The sequence below is a fragment of the Eurosta solidaginis genome, chromosome 4 (assembly GCF_040869045.1).
Source record: "Eurosta solidaginis isolate ZX-2024a chromosome 4, ASM4086904v1, whole genome shotgun sequence".
Lineage (NCBI taxonomy): Eukaryota > Metazoa > Arthropoda > Insecta > Diptera > Tephritidae > Eurosta > Eurosta solidaginis.
Window position 1 is genome coordinate 118,886,132 of NC_090322.1, and position 18,620 is coordinate 118,904,751.

General features: G+C 38.9%; 1 protein-coding gene across 4 annotated transcripts in view; it reads left to right on the plus strand.

Annotated features, from left to right (window-relative positions):
* The window catches only part of LOC137250222 (zinc finger CCCH domain-containing protein 13), a 103,801-nt gene that overhangs the window by 61,965 nt on the left and 23,216 nt on the right, over window positions 1-18,620 (plus strand). The window lies entirely within an intron of this gene.

Genomic DNA, 18,620 nt, shown 5'->3' on the forward strand with positions numbered 1-18,620 from the left:
CACGATGGGGAAGGAACATATGTTAACGCCGATGGTGTCCCTCTACCGACTGTCAGTCACCCAAAGATCTTAGGGGTAACGTTCGATAATACTCTGACCTTCAAGGCGCATGTCACCGAAATTGTATCTAAAGTACAAAGCCGCAACAATATCCTCAATTCGCTTGCGGGCAGCACCTGGGGAAAAGATAAAGAAACGTTGCTAGCAACGTAAAAAGCAATTGGCCAGCTGCTCATTAGCTACGCATCACCAGTTCGATCGCCTGGTCTTAAAAATACATACTGGAAAAGGCTGCAGGCCTGTCAAAATGCTGCAATAAGAACTGTCCCGGGATGTATCCTTAAGACCCCCGAACACCACCTACATAGTGAGGCCAAAGAGCTCAACATTAAAGAGGACAACGAAATGCTGAACAGGCAGTTTTTGCTAAGCTGTCACAAACCACGACATCCTAGCAGTCGGTTCTATGTACCGGAGCGACTCGCGATTTTTCCCGACCAAGGACTGTCATTTCAGTGTGACCCCATCTAATTTGTTTCCTCCCTCCCACAAATTGTCATCCTCCCAGCATCTCCTTGCAGCAGGACTGCTCCATATTCTCTTACTCCGGGAAGGCATCGAATCCAATCCGGGTCCGTCTCCTGACCCCGGTCCTGAGAAATGTTTTTGCTGCATCTGCCGGAAAAGAATCTTTTTAGGACGGTCATACTCTGTTCAGTGTGTCTCGTGCAAAGGATGGTTGCATCGGACTGGTTGTTCTGGGCTTGATCCCAAAACCCGACGTCCACGTAACTTTTATAAATCTTTTGTGGCTCCTTGCTGTTCACGCCCAAGGGCGTCCCGTAGTCTACGCCTAAACTCACAGCAAGATCTGCATTGCAGACCTGCTCTGGGTATAATGTCCACAGGAAAGACCGCGAGAGCGGAAATGGAGGCGGTCTCGCGTTTATCATACACCACTTTGTGCAATATCATATATTTGATCCTGGCATCGACCGCAGGGACAATGTCTTAGAACGTTAAGGCCTATCTGTCCGGTCAGGCGATGCAACCCTAGAAATCATCAACATCTACATCCCTCCTGCCACCTGTTGCCCCAGTGGATACCGCCCTAATATCAGGGCCTTAGTCACTGGCAACAATCGCATTATCTTAGGCGATTTCAATGCCCATCATGATCTATGGCATTCAAACTTGCGGGCGGACAGTAGGGGTGAGATGTTGGCGGATCAAATAGAAGAAAGGACGTTCCGCACAATAAAAGGAGACGCCCCCACGCGTATGGTAGGAAGCTGTCACAGCACGCCAGATGTCTCAATCGTGAGCGCAGAACTCGTAAACTGCGTCAACTGGCAGCCGATGGTAACATTGGCATCCGACCACCTGCCCATACTTATTTCGCTTGAGCGTACCGCCGACTTCATCGTCACTGAAAAACGCACTTTCATAAACTTCAAAAAAGGAAAGTGGGAAGAATATAAATCCTTTACAGACAGCCGCTTTGCTGCCCTACCTATCCCGACTGATGCCCGCCAAGGGGAGCGTGCCTTCCGTAAGGTCATTAAATCCGCCTCGGCACATTTCATTTCCGCCGGGAGAATTCCCGAAATCCGGCCCCACTTCCCGGCGGAGGCCGCAAACTTTGCGAGAGAACGTGACCTTATAAGACAGCTTGATCCAGGCGACCCCCAAATAGGGGATATAAACCAACGCATCAGATTGCTTGTGGATGAACACAAGCCGGCGAAATGGGAGGAGCACCTAAGAGGTTGTAACCTCTCTACCGGTGTGGGTAAACTTTGGTCCACCGTAAAGTCCCTATCGAATCCGACTAAGCACAAAGACAAAGTTTCCATCGCCTTTGGCGACAAAGTGCTGTCGGACGCGAAAAAATGCGCGAGCGCTTTCTGCCGACAATATATAATGCTTCCTACGGTCGACAAAGATAGACGGAGAGCCAATAGACGCGCACATAAACACAAATTCAGCGCGTCACCAATCGCCATCACCGCTAAAGAGGTTGAGGACGCCATTGGTCGTGCTAAACCATCCAAAGCAGTGGGCCCAGACGGCATAGCCATGCCGATGCTTAAAAGCCTAGGGAAAGATGGTTTCAAATATTTGGCGCATGTCTTCAACCTGTCTCTTTCCACCTTTGTCATACCTGAGAAATGGAAAATGGCCAAGGTGGTCCCGCTACTAAAGCCTGGGAAACCAGCTAACATAGGTGAGTCGTATCGTCCGATATCTCTCCTTTCGACAGTGGCAAAGACGCTTGAAGCCATTTTGCTCCCTTATTTCCAAGCAAATTTGCAGCTAGCCCCTCATCAGCATGGCTTCAGAAAACTCCATAGCACTACCACCGCGCTAAATGCCATTAGCACCCAGATAAATTGCGGTTTAAATCAATACCCCACCACAGAACAGTACTCGTAGCGCTAGACCTATCAAAAGCTTTTGATACGGTCAACCATGGCTCGTTACTGCAAGACCTGGAAGGGTCTACCTTTCCCCCATGTCTTAAAAGGTGGACCGCAAATTATCTGGGTGGTCGGCAGGCATCGGTGCAATTTAGAAACGAAACATCAAAACCAAGGAGAATTAAACAAGGGGTGCCACAGGGTGGTGTCCTATCCCCACTTTTGTTTAATTTCTACATATCTAAGCTACCTTCACCACCGGAAGGAGTCACAATCGTTTCCTACGCCGATGACTGCACAATAATGGCCACAGGCCCAGGCCCAAAGATCGATGCGCTATGCAATAAAATAAACGGATACCTACCTGATCTCTCCAGTTTTTTCGCCTCGCGAAACCTGGCATTATCACCGACTAAATCTTCCGCGACCTTATTTACAACATGGACGCCCCAAATGTCGACCATTTTGAACATCCACGTCGATGGCACTACGCTACCGACTGTCCTACACCCCAAAATCTTGGGTGTGACGTTTGATCAGGATCTACATTTTGGTAAGCACGCAGCCGCAATTGTTCCAAGAATTCAGAGCCGTAACAAAATCCTCAAATCCCTCGCTGGCAGTACTTGGGGAAAAGATAAAGAAACGCTCATGACTACATATAAAGCAATTAGCCAGCCGATTACGTGCTACGCGTCACCCATATGGTCGCCAAGCCTAAAAATCACCCACTGGAAGGAACTACAGGCCTGCCAAAACACTGCTCTCAGAATCGCCACGGGCTGTCTTCTATGTCCCCAGAACACCATCTGCATAATGAGGCGAGAATTCTCCCCATCAGGGCGAGAAATGAGATGCTGACCAAACAGTTCCTGTTGAATACCCAGAAACCTGGGCATCCCAACAGACATCTGATTGATGAACCAGCACCGCCTGGGGGCTTAAGGAGTCATCTCCGTAAGCCTTTTGAGGAAATACGGCACCTGAGAACCCTTGATCTGAGAACTGCTTGATCTAGCCCCGCCTCCACGGGGGTTGAGGGAACATCTCCATAAGCACTATTACGAGATCCGGCACCTGCCAGCACAACCGTTTGATCCAGACAAGCAAAAGCAGGCCCTATGCCAAATCCACACCGAATCGGTAAACGCTTTTGCCAGGACGTGCCCGGTGAACCCCGTTATTAAAATACAATATCCTACCCTTACAGAAGAAGAAAACACACTACCAAGGGAGACACGAGTTACCCTGGCCCAACTTCGTTGTGGAAACTGTAACGGGTTAAACTCTTACTTGTTCAGAATCACCCCTTACATACGTAATGTATGTCCTGCCTGAGATTTGTCCCCACATGACACCAACCATCTTTTCAATTGTAATGTGGAACATATGCCTGTAACACCAATCTCCCTATGGTCCGCCTTTGTTGAAACTGCAAGTTTCCTTGGACACCCTTTAGACGACTTTAATGACAATTTGTGAGGGGTCGTGCCTATTGAATGGGGCGAAGCACTGTTAACACAACAACAACAACAACAAGGAAACCAGTTACACTTCAAAAGTCTTATACTGGGACCAAATCAAAACATCCGTGATCGTATAACTCGTCACGTAAAAACATGATTTTCGGATTATGACATACGCGAACGCACTACTTCGATCGTAATTTTGGATCGCAACATACGTGACAAGTGACCGAACGTACACGTGTCAGAAATTATTTTAATACAAAGTTAATAATATATGATTTATTTAGTCAGGATTTCAATTACAGTTTTTATTATTAAGAACATTACAAAAAAAAAACCACGTTGTTACTCTGCGACTACTCGTTTCTCACTCTCTTTTATGACTGTCGAAATGAATAAGTACGTGTCAACATGGTGGGCATTACGGCATTGCCACCTTAATAAAATTATGTGACAGCTCGGCTTCTCCTGATAATGGCATCGCCCCGATGTCAGCAACCTCGCCATCTTCTTCGTCGGATGAATTATCGTCGATAGATGTATCAAGTTCGCGTGGCATAGAACACCACGGTTTCATTTTGTCTGCCGAATAAACGGATGCAAACTTTTTCTGACTGATTTGCATACCGTCGATATCGGTAAGTAAGTAACGATCTTTACCAAGTATTTTAGCCACCACAAATGGACCACGATACTTTGGTTCTAATATATGGGATTCACCTGTTGCGGAAGGTTCATTTTGAATTACAACTAAATCATGTTCCTTATAACCAGTGGGCGTTTTATGTTTTTTTATCAAAACGCTCTTTCCACAAATTACGTTGTTCTTGAATTGAAGACCAAGCGATGTCACGTTTATCTTGTATAGTTGTTTGTTCATTCTCTTCGTTGACAACTGCAGCAAGTAGTTGATTTCGTGTGATATCGTTTAATTTAAAATCGAATATAAGTTCATTCGGAGTATACCCAGTTGTAGTATTTGTTTGGGAATTTACTGACCATTGTAATTTACGCAAATGGTCGTCCCATTCTTTTGGATTTGAAGACGTAGTACGGAGATATGTTAAAATTAGCTGGTTGGCACGTTCAACCTGTCCATTAGCGCGTGGAGTTCGGACAGCAGTTTTAATATGTACTAAATTGTTGTCAGTGCAATACTTCACGAACTGTTTTGAAGTAAATGCTGAGCCACGGTCGGTGACTATGCGAGCAGGTAACCCAAAATAGCTAGATACCTCGTTCAACGCTTGTATAACCGGTAAAGTTTTAGTACTACGTACCGGTTTCACCACTATGTATTTTGTAAAAGCGTCACTAATCGCAATAATATGTGTATTGCCTCGTTTACTTTTAACAAATGGCCCTAAATGAGTAATATGTAAAAGTCGAAATGGAATTGGCTCCATGGGTTCGGTGTATAACACACCTTCTGGTTTTCCACCTTTCGATTTGGAGTAGCAGCATTCCACACAAGATTCCACGTAGTCTTTTATATACTTTCTCATTTTTGGAAACCAAAAATGTTGAAGAATTCGTCTTATGGTTTTCTCGATACCAAAATGACTAACATCGTCGTGACAATAACGAGCTACACGCCATCGTACTGCCTTAGGAACAACAAACAATAAATTACCATCAATGCGCCGATATAGGCGATTTCGCTGAAGACAGTAATCCTTTCGAATCTGTTTTGATTGAGGTGATTCGTTGTCGCCTTTCAACACTGCTATTACATCTCGTATGGATTGGTCTTTTAGTTGCATTGTCAACAACCAATCATCATCAGCATCATCAATACGAAGAATTTTGTTCGATGGTGCAGGAGCACGACTCATTGCGTCGACGTGGGCCATTCTAGTCCCAGATCTATGAATTATTTCAGCGTCGTATTCCATTAGACGGACTAGCCATCTCGAAATACGTGGTATGGGTGGAGTTTTAGCTTTTAGAGACGAAATCGCAGAACAATCAGTAAAAATTTTAAACGACTTACCTAGTAAGTATATACGGAACCGCTGTAATGCTTCAACAACTGCCAATACTTCGAGTTCATAGCTATGATAACTCGATTCTGCAGGTGTACAGTGACGACTAAAATACATAACCGCTTGCCACTTGTCACCTTCACCTTTCGCTTGCAACAAAACTGCTGCGATACCTACACTGCTTGCATCGGTGTGTACTTGATGTTGCGCATTAAAATCGTACAAAACTAGCACTGGTGAGTTACAGAGTCTGTCAATTAAAGTGGCATATGCCCTTTGTTGACACTCGCCCCACTCAAATTTTCCACTACAAGCTTTCGTTGTTAATTTCGTTAACGGTCGTGCAATTAAAGAATAGTTTTCCACGAATTTTCTAAAAAAAAACCGGTTAACCCGAGGAATCTTCTAATTTCAGTTTGTGTCGTGGGTACCTTAAAATCCTTTATCGCTTGCACTTTTCTCTCACCCGGTTTTATACCATCACGTGATATCTTATGTCCAAGAAAATCAATTTCATCTTTCAAAAATTCGCATTTATCTAAACGTAAAGTTAGACCGTTTTCTTTAACAACACACAAAATATTTTCTAGTTTTCGTATACCCTCTTCTACAGATTGACTTGGAATAATTACATCATCCAAATACGCAATAATGTTCTTCGATTCACACGATTTAATAAGTTTGTTCATAGTTTCTTGAAACACGGCAGGGGCATTCACTAACCCAAACGGCATGCGATTGTATTCGTAGTGACCTTCGGTGGTCACAAATGCAGTGTATTTCTTCGAACCCTCACTCACTTCAATTTGGTGATAACCCATTTTAAAATCTAACGTAGTAAAGAAGTTATTACCCGACAACTGTGCAAAAAGCTCATCAATAATCGGCATCGGGTACGGCTGTTTTACAGTAATCTTATTCAATTGGCGATAATCAACACACATTCGGAAGTTGTTATCCTTTTTTTCCACGAGCACGATTGGAGACGCGTACGGAGAACTCGACGGACGGATTATTTCGCATTTCAATAAGTCTTCGATAATGTTCTTTACAATAGACCGGCGCGCGAACGGAAGTCGATAGGGTTTCACATTAACAGGTATAACTGACGTTAATAATATATTCATTTTTACTATATTTGTTTTACCTACTGTACCCATTTCGTTGCTAAAACACTGTTTATATTTTTGCAACATCTTGCTCAAGTTACCAAATTCACCATCTTTAAGTTTCAATATTTCGTTATTCGGGTTTTCAATAACCCACATTTGATTGCCTTTGAACACGAAATGTTTATCGTTACCATGTATTACGTTGATACCCAGTAGCACCGGATAATCAATCATATTATCGTCTACCACTAACATTTCCGTGTTACATATATTACCGTCTATATTCAACGCAACATTAAGTTTCGAAGTACACTCATATGATGCTCCTCCGGAACCCTTCAATGTTATACAACAATTATCCAATTGTCCAAATTTACACGCCAAAGATTTTCTAATCAACGTACGACAACTACCAGTATCTACGAATGCATTAGTTTTCAAACCATTGACTTCGATTTCTTTAATAGTAAAATCATTCTCAACTTTATTCACAGAATTACAATTTGCTACCGTCGTCTTGCAATTATTCGTGGAATGACCCACCTTCAAACATTTTGTACATCGTTCACGTTTTTGCGGCTCTGAACAATCTCGCGAAAGATGTCCGGGCTTATTACAATTATAACAAATAATTTTCTTCGTTTGATTATCTTTCTTTGCACTGGCCTGAGTTGACTCTTCAACGCGCTTTACCGCATTTGATGTTTTCACCGTATTATATTTGCAATAATTAATTATCGCCCGTAAAAGTTCATTACCTACACGTATTGTAGTTATTAACTGATACACTTCTCTTTAAATCAACGTCATTCATTCCGTTTAAAATGTATTTTATTATAGATGCATCGTCAATATTACCGCGTTGGCCCGTCGCTAAAACTCTATAGTAAAAAGATTCGGCACTTTCACTATAATTTCGCTTTATATTTATTAGTTCCATATGAACATCAGCAGCATTTACAAAACATGGAAATTCATTCAACAATTCATTAGCAAAATGTGACCAATTTAGAAATATTTCTGCCCTGGCATCTATCCACATTTTTGCTACACCCTCAAGTTTTGTTTGCACTGCATACAACAATATTTTATCGTTCCAATTATACACATTTCGTAGTTGTTCGACACGCTTTACAAATTGTTCAGAAGTTAAATTCTTTTTACTCGGGTCGTATGTAGGCAAAATTGCAATAATATCGCGAACATCACCAAAAATCACTGATTTATTTGTATTTGTTTCATTGTTTACATTTCTATACACTTCGTGTGGCAACATTCGTTCTTCTAATGTTGCCATTCCATTATTTCTTATTTCATTGATTTTCGCATTCGTTTGTTGTATTGGATAATCACTCGGTGCTTGATTTCCCCAACAAAAATGTTGACCGTTGCCATTTAAAATTTCGTTTCTACCGAATATGTTAGGCATTCCAACATGTTGCTGCCTGTTCGCGTTGTAGCTATACTGAAGCTCGTTTCTTACCACGTCGTTTCGCTTTCGATCCGCGCTGTCAGCAGAGAACGTCGGCTGCGACATTATCGTTTGCGTACCCCAATGAACATGTCTGTGATTTTCGCTAGCAGCTGAAATTTGAATCGTAGGCTGGCTTAGAACACCAAGCATAGCGTTGTTGTTGTATGTTTGTGCCACAGTTGGTACACTATATACGTTTGTACTTACATTTACTCGACCATTAGCGTCGGCCGATGACATATATATTTTCGCTTGCCCGTGAACGTTGGGCAAAGTGACTGGGCAAACCGGCGCCGCGCCACCATAATACGTCGGCAGCGAGATGCCATCGTTGGTTCCCCAACTACTTTTATATATGTATATGCGTTTGCAAAGGCGCCATAAACGTTGCACCATTTGCCGTTGTGGTAACACACGTATTCGAACTTGAAGGCAACGTCACTGTAACTGGAGACGAGCTACTCAGTGGCCTACCTTCATCATTCGTATGCTGAAAGGAATTTTCTAACTCCTTACTTTCATTAAATACCGCACTATTATTCATAGCACTCGTAAAACGCTCTTCCTTAAAATGTTCACAAAGCTTTTCTACCAATTGCGCTTTATTACCGGCGGCAGATAAACCTAATTCTCGCAATTTCTGACGCAATTGCTCAACTTTTAATTCGCTGAATTTGGAATATCGTATGTACTAAAATAATTTTTACACGATGTTACGAATGTATTTTTGTATGCACGAGTGTATGCACAATCTACCGCTCGACCGATTGTCGTTCATGCGCACGTATTAACAAGAACTTTTCTTTTTTATTTTCGCGTAGGCGCAAGCCAAACTCACTTATGAAAATTGTCAGAAATTATTTTAATACAAAGTTAATAATATATGATTTATTTAGTCAGGATTTCAATTACAGTTTTTATTATTAAGAACATTACAAAAAAAAAACAACGTTATTACTCTGCGACTACTCGTTTCTCACTCTCTTTTTTATGAATGTCGAAATGAATAAGTACGTGTCAACATGGTGGGCATTACCGCATTGCCACCTTAATAAAATTATGTGACACACGTTACGTTCCACTTTCATTCGAACACAAACTGGCGATCGTATACACACAAATTTCATTGAAAATGTAAGTAAATTGTTAAAATAGATGATTAAATAAAATATAATAAAACAACTTCAATATAATAAAAAAACTTTAGAGTGAAGTCGAAATATTGACGATTAATTAATATAAAACAAATTAAATTAAAAATTAAGTGTTTTATTTAATCCGGCCTTGAGCTCAAAATATAAAATAACAGCATATAAAAAAAAAAATAAATAAAATAAAAAAAATATATATATATGTATATATATTGTGACGAATATGAGTGACACTAAGTGATACTCACATCCCTAGTATGATGCTAAGTAAATGAAGTCACAACAACAATAAAGCAGACAGTCACTTGTATCTACATAAACGAATAAAACATTATGTCTTCATATATGTACGTACACGCAGGAGAGAAGAGATGCTCCCAAAAGTATGCAATTGTAATTTTTGAAGTGTCGCTCACAAATACACGCATATGAGAAGCTATATACGTGCATCTGTAGTTATAATTATATGGCGGCAGCTAAGTAAATTCTGGAAGCGCCTACAAGATGCCATGAGGAAATCTCAGAGTATAAAAGCACCAGCGGTAGAGGCGCTATAATCAGTTTTTGATTAAGCACGCAATCTATCGGGCAATAGTAGAGTTTGTTTTGAGCTATCAATCAGTTTGGTTATTAAGCAAACTATTCGTTGCAAAGTATAAGTGTTATTGTGAAGTATTTTAATAAAGGCCATTTTTCCATTATTCAATATTGGAGTTATTTATTCAACAGTTTAGTGATTCGAACTTAGCAGAGGGTTGCAAATAAGAGGATTTGCAAGTAAATTCGTTACAATATATATAAATATATATATATATTAGGGCGGGTCGATTTAAAAATCGCTCATTGCTCTTTGAAAATCGTATTCTAGGGATCAAAATAAGAAACTTTGCCGAAGGAACCATACCTCTAAAACGAATTCTGATATCCCGCCCTTTGGGTCGAACTTTTGGGTAGGGGCAATTTCAATTCTACCTGCTGTGTCTTGTGGTGGCTTAAAAAAAGCAACACAAGCAATTTTACGATCTGCAATTGTGTCACAGTGATAACTTCATTTTTTAAAACGGTTGAATAAAAAACCCACACAGCTATGTTTACGACATGCAAATGCATCACAGTGATGCCTTGGTTTTAAAAGGGGGTTGTAAAAACGCTAATTTCTAATAATTTTTTTTTAATTTCTTTTCTATTACTAAGTTAAATTCATTTTTTCATTTACATATGTTCTGACTAAATAAATTTCTAAAGAGAATAATAAACTCCAAAAAGAAAAAACATAGGCATTTCAAAGTCGGATTTTTCAAAATTTGCCCCTACGACCCAAAGGCGGGGGGGGGGGGGGGGACATCAGAATTCGTTTTAGAGGTATGGTTCCTTCGGCAAAGTTTCTTATTTTGCTCCCTAGAATATGATTTTCACAGAGCAATGGGCGATTTTTCTGCCTCCCCACAAATCGACCCGACCTAATATATATATATAAAAAATATATATATATAATCTAATATACATATATTATAAATGGGAAAGTTTGGATGTTTGGATGTTTCGGATTTTAATGAAATTTGGGACCCAGACAATAGTCTACTAGCGAAATTTTTTTCGAACATGGAAAGGGGGGTGGGGGTCCCACGAACCCTTCGAACAATTACTTTTTAATAATTTTTACACATAACTTTACGTATACTAGCCTTCACCAATATTACAGACTCAATGGGTCAAATAAGTCGAGGGCTTACAAAGTGAGCAGTGACACTCCGGCATCCCGTCGGGGTCATTTCGAGACTTTCGGGATCATTTGGGGTCTCTTCCGGCATCATTTCTGGATGGTTTCGGGATCTGTCCAGGATTCCGTCGGGGTCATTTCGGGACTTTTTCGGGATCATTTGGGGTCCCTTCCGGCATCATTTCTGGATGGGTTTCGGGATCCCGTCGGGGTCATATCGGGACTATTTCGGGATCATTTGGGGTATCTTCCGGCATCATTTCTAGATTGTTTTCGCGATCCGTCCGGGATCCCGCCGGCGTAATTTCGGGACTTTTTCGAGACTATTTCGGGATCATTTTGGGACCCTTCCGGGATCATTTCTGTACAGTTTTCGGGATCCATCCGGGATCCCGTCGGGTTTATTTTGGGACATTTTCGGGACTCTTTCGGGATCATCTTCGGGCCCTTCCGGGACCATTTCTGTATAGTTTTCGGAATCCGTCCGGGATCCCGTCCTGGTTATTTTGGGACATTTTCGGGACTATTCCGGGATCATTTAGGAACTATTTCCCGATCATTTGGGGGCCCTTACGACATCATTTCTAGATGGTTCTGGTGATCCGTCCGGGATCCCGTCGGTGTCATTTCTTGACTTTTTCGCGACTAATACGGGATCATTTGGGGACCCTTTCGGCATCATTTCTGGATTCTTTTCGGGATCCGTCCGGGAGCCCGTCGGGTTTATTTTGGGACATTTTCGGGACTATTTCGGGATCATCTTGGGGCCCTTCCGGAACCATTTCTGTATAGTTTTCGGAATCCGTCTGGGATCCCGTCCTGGTTATCTTGGGACATTTTCGGGACTTCCGGGATCATTTAGGAATTATTTCGCGATCATTTGGGGACCCTTACGACATCATTTCTAGATGGTTTTGGTGATCCGTCCGGGATCCCGTCGGGGTAATTTCTTGACTTTTTCGCGACTAATACGGGATCATTTGGGGACCCTTTCGGCATCATTTCTGGATTGTTTTCGGGATCCGTCCGGGAGCCCGTCGGGTTTATTTTGGGACATTTTCGGGACTATTTCGGGATCATCTTGGGGCCCTTCCGGAACCATTTCTGTATAGTTTTCGGAATCCGTCCGGGATCCCGTCCTGGTTATCTTGGGACATTTTCGGGACTTCCGGGATCATTTAGGAATTATTTCGCGATCATTTGGGACCCTTTCGCCATCATTTCTGGATGGTTTTTGGAATCCGTCCGGGATCCCGTCAGGGTAATTTCGGGACTATTTGGGAACCTCTCCGGGATCATTTTAGGTCTCTTCGCAACCGGTAGTTCAGCACACATGCCTTTTTAAATGATGGGCATCTATGGCCATGGATTTGCTGCACATTATTCGTAATTAAAATTCGGTATGTTTTCTCTTTAATATCTAACACAGCTTTTTCGTTCTATTTTTAATTTTTTTAAATGAATCCTGTAACGAAATGTTATAGCTATAATTACAGTTTTTGTAGTATTTTAACCAACTAAATACCTGAAAAAGCAACACTATTTTCATCTAAAAAATTCTCTTTGGTTTTAGCTAATTGTAGTTTCACTCCTTTGTTCTATGAGTAGTAATTCTTTCACCCCTGTCATATCAATTAATATAACTTAAAAACAAAATGTATTTTTTTTTTTTTAATTCGAAAAAACTGTATTGTACTATGCATGAAAGCGTGCCTTTCAGCTCATTTAGTTATTTTTTTACTCTATTACAAAAATAAAATCCAATAGACAAAAATAATTTTGAAACAGATAACTTGATAAGCAGCCTAACGTGAATACCACATACATATATTTTATTTTCTACTTGCGGACGGGGCCGCGGGCACAGGCTAGTATATAATATATAAAAATCCATTTCAAACTCTTATTATTAACAAAGGTCGAATTCAAACAAGCTTAATCCAAGCCAAAAGGAAATATTGGTGGAGTTCGTGGCGAGACACCCGCTTTGTTGTATCGGCTTTCTTCAAATTTAACTTAATTTTTTATTTTGTATTCATGTAGTGCCAGCCAACTAAAAACTAAAATAAAAGTAAAAACTGAAATAGCTGGCATCACCCCCACATACAACCATGCATGTATGCACTTGGCATTACTGGGTGAGAGAGTCGAATGACGGAGAATTCTGATTGGCTCAATCCTCCGTTATTCGACTCTATCACGCCATCGCATCATGCAATTTTACCGCTATGCACCTTTGGCATAGTGGCGGGGCTGCTTTGAGGCGTCAACAGTTTTCAGTTGAGTTGAGTTTGGATTGAGCCGGCACTCAGCCAACAACGCGACTTTTGTATAAGCGCGCTCGGGTTTGGTGAACTAAAAATGTGTGTACTACAAAAGAATATTTGTAACGCAACTAAAACGAAAGTGTACATATTTTAAAGAAAACTAAAGAGACTAAGTCCAACAAAGCCAAACTTAAATAAACTAATTAAACAAAAAAAAATGGGTTTTTTTATTGTTGTGTGTATGCGTGCGTGTGGCTGTATGCTAAAATAAGTGGCATTCAAAATGCCACTTTACATGGCGACCCTGACCAATATTCGAAGCCAAAAAGATGCCTTTCCATGCTAAAGAAAAGGGAAAATATTATTTTTGAAATTTTAAAGGCACAATTTCAGAATGGCACAAAATGCAGAAGAACTGTAAAATTTATTTTAGTCGGATGACTCGTATATAAACTACATACATTATCATGAACTATAAAACAGTTATGAGAGAATATACTTAGTGGTTCTTATACAGTGGTGTGAAATTATAAAACCACACACAATTTAAAAAAAAAAAAAAATGTTATAACTAAATAAGACGGCATTATTGGACAATATCTAATAACTAAAGCGCGAACAAGTAATAAATAAATGCAATGCAAAAACTAAATAAATCAATACAAAAAAATTGGAATCAAGTATTGATTTCGTACTAAGCAAAATGCTTTCAAATGAACTCCGAAGTTGGAAAAAAAAACCATAACGACTAAGACGTGGATTAATCGACAAAAATAAACTCGCAACTCAAATTTATATTCTATAATAATAGAAATCATTTTTGGAAACGAGCACATGAACACGGCGTCGATACCCAGTGAATTACCTATCCAATATTTTTGTTCTGGAGAACACACGAGGTACGAAGACTCAGTGGAAGTGGACTAACAACATGCAGAAAAGGTGCAAATTGAGCTATCCGGAGTATGCAGAATTAAGTAAGTTATTTTTTTTTATTTTCAAATATAAGCTTTTAAATTTTATATGTAACTAAGGAACGAACGAGCTGCGTAATTTTTCGTATGCTCTACTAAAGAAGTTCGGTTGAAAATTTGGAACACATGTATATTATATAATTGGGCTGCAATCCGCCTACATTTTACAAAATTTTGTATAATTGCATTTGAAAATGCTCTATGCTAAGGCTTTTTGGAAATGGCTCGATCGTTCCCTAAGCGATTTTCTAGTTGGTAGAACAAACTATAGTTTATCGCAAATTAAATTTAAATAAGAATTTTGGAATTTGAATTCGTTTGAAGAGTTTGTTATTAATGAAAACTTATTATAAATGAAAATTTTTATCATTTCATTAATATTATTTATTTTATATTACATATGAAGTAATTCAGAATTTCATGCTCACATTAAACAAAGAAGGCTTGATAAAATAAAACCGTTTAAAAACAGCCATTCCCTCTCGTGAATAAACGTTTATGAAATAATTTGAATTTTTTTTTGGAACTTTCCAAGTTGTAAATTATTGACTAATATTTCCGTGTTTTTTGTAAGCATTAACAATTTACTTACACAGTTGAACTATAATAAACATATCTAAAAATATATGATTCTACAAATTTCAAATATAAAACTTATCGCTTCTTAAATCTTCATAAATCTTTTTAAGCCTCTTTTAAGAAATATTAAAAGCAATGCCTGGTTGCAAATACACCTAACACCTAACAAAAAAAAATTAAAAATTTTATACACATTAGGGCAGTTCAGAGTTTTGTGCATTAGATATTGAGAAAAAAAAAATTTGTGTTTCTTCGTCATTTGGAAACATCTTTTTAGATTTTGTTTTGCATTGACAATGTTGGAAAAATTAGTTTCGGGTTTTGATGTCGCGTATTAGCCAAGACGTATCAAATGCATAGCAGTATACATTTTTCGCGTTTTTTTGTAAAAGTACTACACCAGTTTGTAAACACTATGACCACTTGCACAAAATCCTGAGCTCCTCTATTTTTTTGAATATAAATGCCGTAAAATGAAATTTTTGCCTTTAAACCACGTGAATTTAATAGGGAAAAATTAAAATATTTTCATTGTTTAAATTTTTAAACAAGCGTTTCGTTTGCTTAATAGCGGTGCGTCCGCGATACAAAACACGTTTTTATACTTTCGATATAAAGCGGTGTGGACGTTACAATCGCCGTATATTCGACAAAAAATAAAATTTTGGTTAGGCTTGTGGAAACAAGTGCGGTTTTTTTATATTTTTTTCCTATAGTCCGAAAAAAAATATACCAGCCTGCTTCGGTTTTCCATAAAATAAGTAAAACCGGAACACGCTTGCCTATTTCCTTTTGCAAAGCCCATTCTGGGGGGCGAGAAACCACAGACCAAGTGTCCTTTTTAGGACAGCCTGTCCATTGGTTAGCTAGCGGGGCTAACCTAGTGGGGGACAGTCGGTAAGTCCGACTAAGTTCGGCACGGAAGGGGGTAGGCATTTCTCTAGCCTATAATTTAGAGAAAATCCGCAGACCGGATGTTCCTTGTTTTCAAAAAACAAATTATGTAATTATCTTAACCAGACTTACCATTTTACCAAATTTGTACCAAACGCGACAAATATTAACCGGATTTTCAAATAATACTCGGATTTACAAAATATTTACCTGATTTACAAAATTTTTTCTTTTAAAATAATTTTCAATAAAATTACCCCGTTTCAAACACATGCCCGATTCTGAGGGCAATTCCAGCGATAAATCAAGCTCTAAAGGAAGGTGTTCACTAGCTCGTCAAGAAGATTTTTTAGGATTTAATGACTCAGATATCGCAGAAAATAATAATTCAAATATTCAGTCAGTAACTAATATTATAAACACTCAGCCTTCAGCAAATCAGTCTAATAATTCAGACAACCTACTAACTAGCACTTCCAATTTTCAGTCAGGAGCTGACTTTTCCAATTCTCACTCTACTTCAAATTCTTCTACTTTGCCTTCAACAAATAATTCTTCAGATTTACAATCGAATAACAATATTTCAATCATGGCAACCTCAGAACAGAAAAAGGTGTTGATTACCAGTTGCGCCTCAATTATTAGGGACAACTACAGCGGCGATCCACTGAATCTTTTATCGACAAAATAAAATTAATTGAAGTCTTCTCAGATGAAAATTTAAATAATACTTTTATTGCATTTTTGAAATCCAAACTTGAGGGAAAAGCACGCGAAGCATTACCAACCGTAATAAATTCAGTCGATGACATAAAGACTGCCTTGAGAAATAGAATAAAACCCGACAACTCGAGAGTTGTTTCTGGTAAAATCGCGTCTTTACATGTCATCAATAATAACTACTCAGACTTTGCTAAGCGCGTTGAAGAACTATCCGACGCATTGGAACGTTCTTTGATTATTGAAGGTATGACACAAGCCAAGGCACATGAAATGGCCGTAGAGCAAACAGTGAATGTGTGCAGGTTGAACACTCGTTCAGAATTGGTCAAATCCATCCTGGCTTCAACTACCTTCAGTGATTCAAAAGACGTAGTTGCAAAAATGATAGTCGAACGTAATAATGAGTTAAAAGAAAGACAAGTACTAGCATTCCGTACTCGTGGTAATTGGCAAAATAGTTATTGAGGAAATTATAGGGGTAATAATTTCAATAATAGGTACAACAATCCAAATGCAAGATTCAACAATAACAATAGAAATAACTACAACAATAATAATTATGGGTACAATAATTCTAATAGAGGTAATAATGACAGATATAGCACTAATAGAAACAATCAGCTAGTAGTAACAATAATGCTAATAATAATAATAGACGTTCAAATTCGCGAAGTAATGCCAATATACGCGCTTTAAACGTGAACGAACCTCAGGAGTGAACACTGGGGGATCGGGATCACGATTTAGACAATTAAACGAATCTTCTCCAAAAATATTAAAATCCATCTACTGCTTGAACCTTAATTATTCGGATTTTATTGAACTTCAATGTAGCGATTCCTACAAACCATGTACTTTTCTAGTAGATTCTCAAGCAGATATTTCTTTAATCAAAATTTCAAGTTTATCTCAAAATTGTAACATTAATAGTTACGAAATAACCAACATAACAGGCGTAACACCTGAAACAATTTCAACTTTAGGAACCTTAAAAACCAACTTAATTGCATATAAATTTTTAATACCGCATACCTTACATGTAGTTAACGACGATTTCAATATACCTTCAGACGGAATACTCGGCAAAGACTTTTTAAAATTAAATAAATGCATTATTAATTATGCAAGCGATAGCATAACTATTAATACCGGCTTAAAAACACTAAATATTCCAATTTTGCACGGCACAAGTACCGATTCTTTAGTTATTCCTCCGAGATGTGAAGTTTATCGGTTATTTAAATTACCAAAATGCGATAATCCTGTTTTTGCAGACTCACAAGAAATCTGTAGTGGTGTTTTTACGGCAAAGTGCATTGTTGACACAAATAATCCAGTTCTAAAAATTTTAAATGTTACCGACGAAGTAAAACATGTCAACAATTGCAATATCGTAACGGAAGATATCACCAACTACAATGTCTACAAAATCAATGAAACTTCAAAAGATCAAAAACGCTTAGAGGAATTAACGAAAATTTTGAAAAATCAAATGCCGGGTTATGCTCAAAAACAATTACTAGATTTATGCTTAAAATATGCCGATGTTTTCGCTTTAAAAACTGATCGTATGACTTTAAATAATTTTTACGAACAAAAGCTGCGTTTAACTGATAAAAATCCAGTCTATATAAAAAATTATCGTTTACCATATACACAACGTGAAGAAATTAATAAACAACAAGTCGAAAATTTAATGCGAAATGATTTAATAGAACCCAGCTTTTCTAATTATAACAGTCCTTTAATTTTGGTGCCGAAAAAAGATCCTTCAGGCCAAAAGTCTTAGTCAACAAAAAGCTTATCGCAGACAAATTTCCGTTGGCACGCGTAGACGACATACTCGACAATC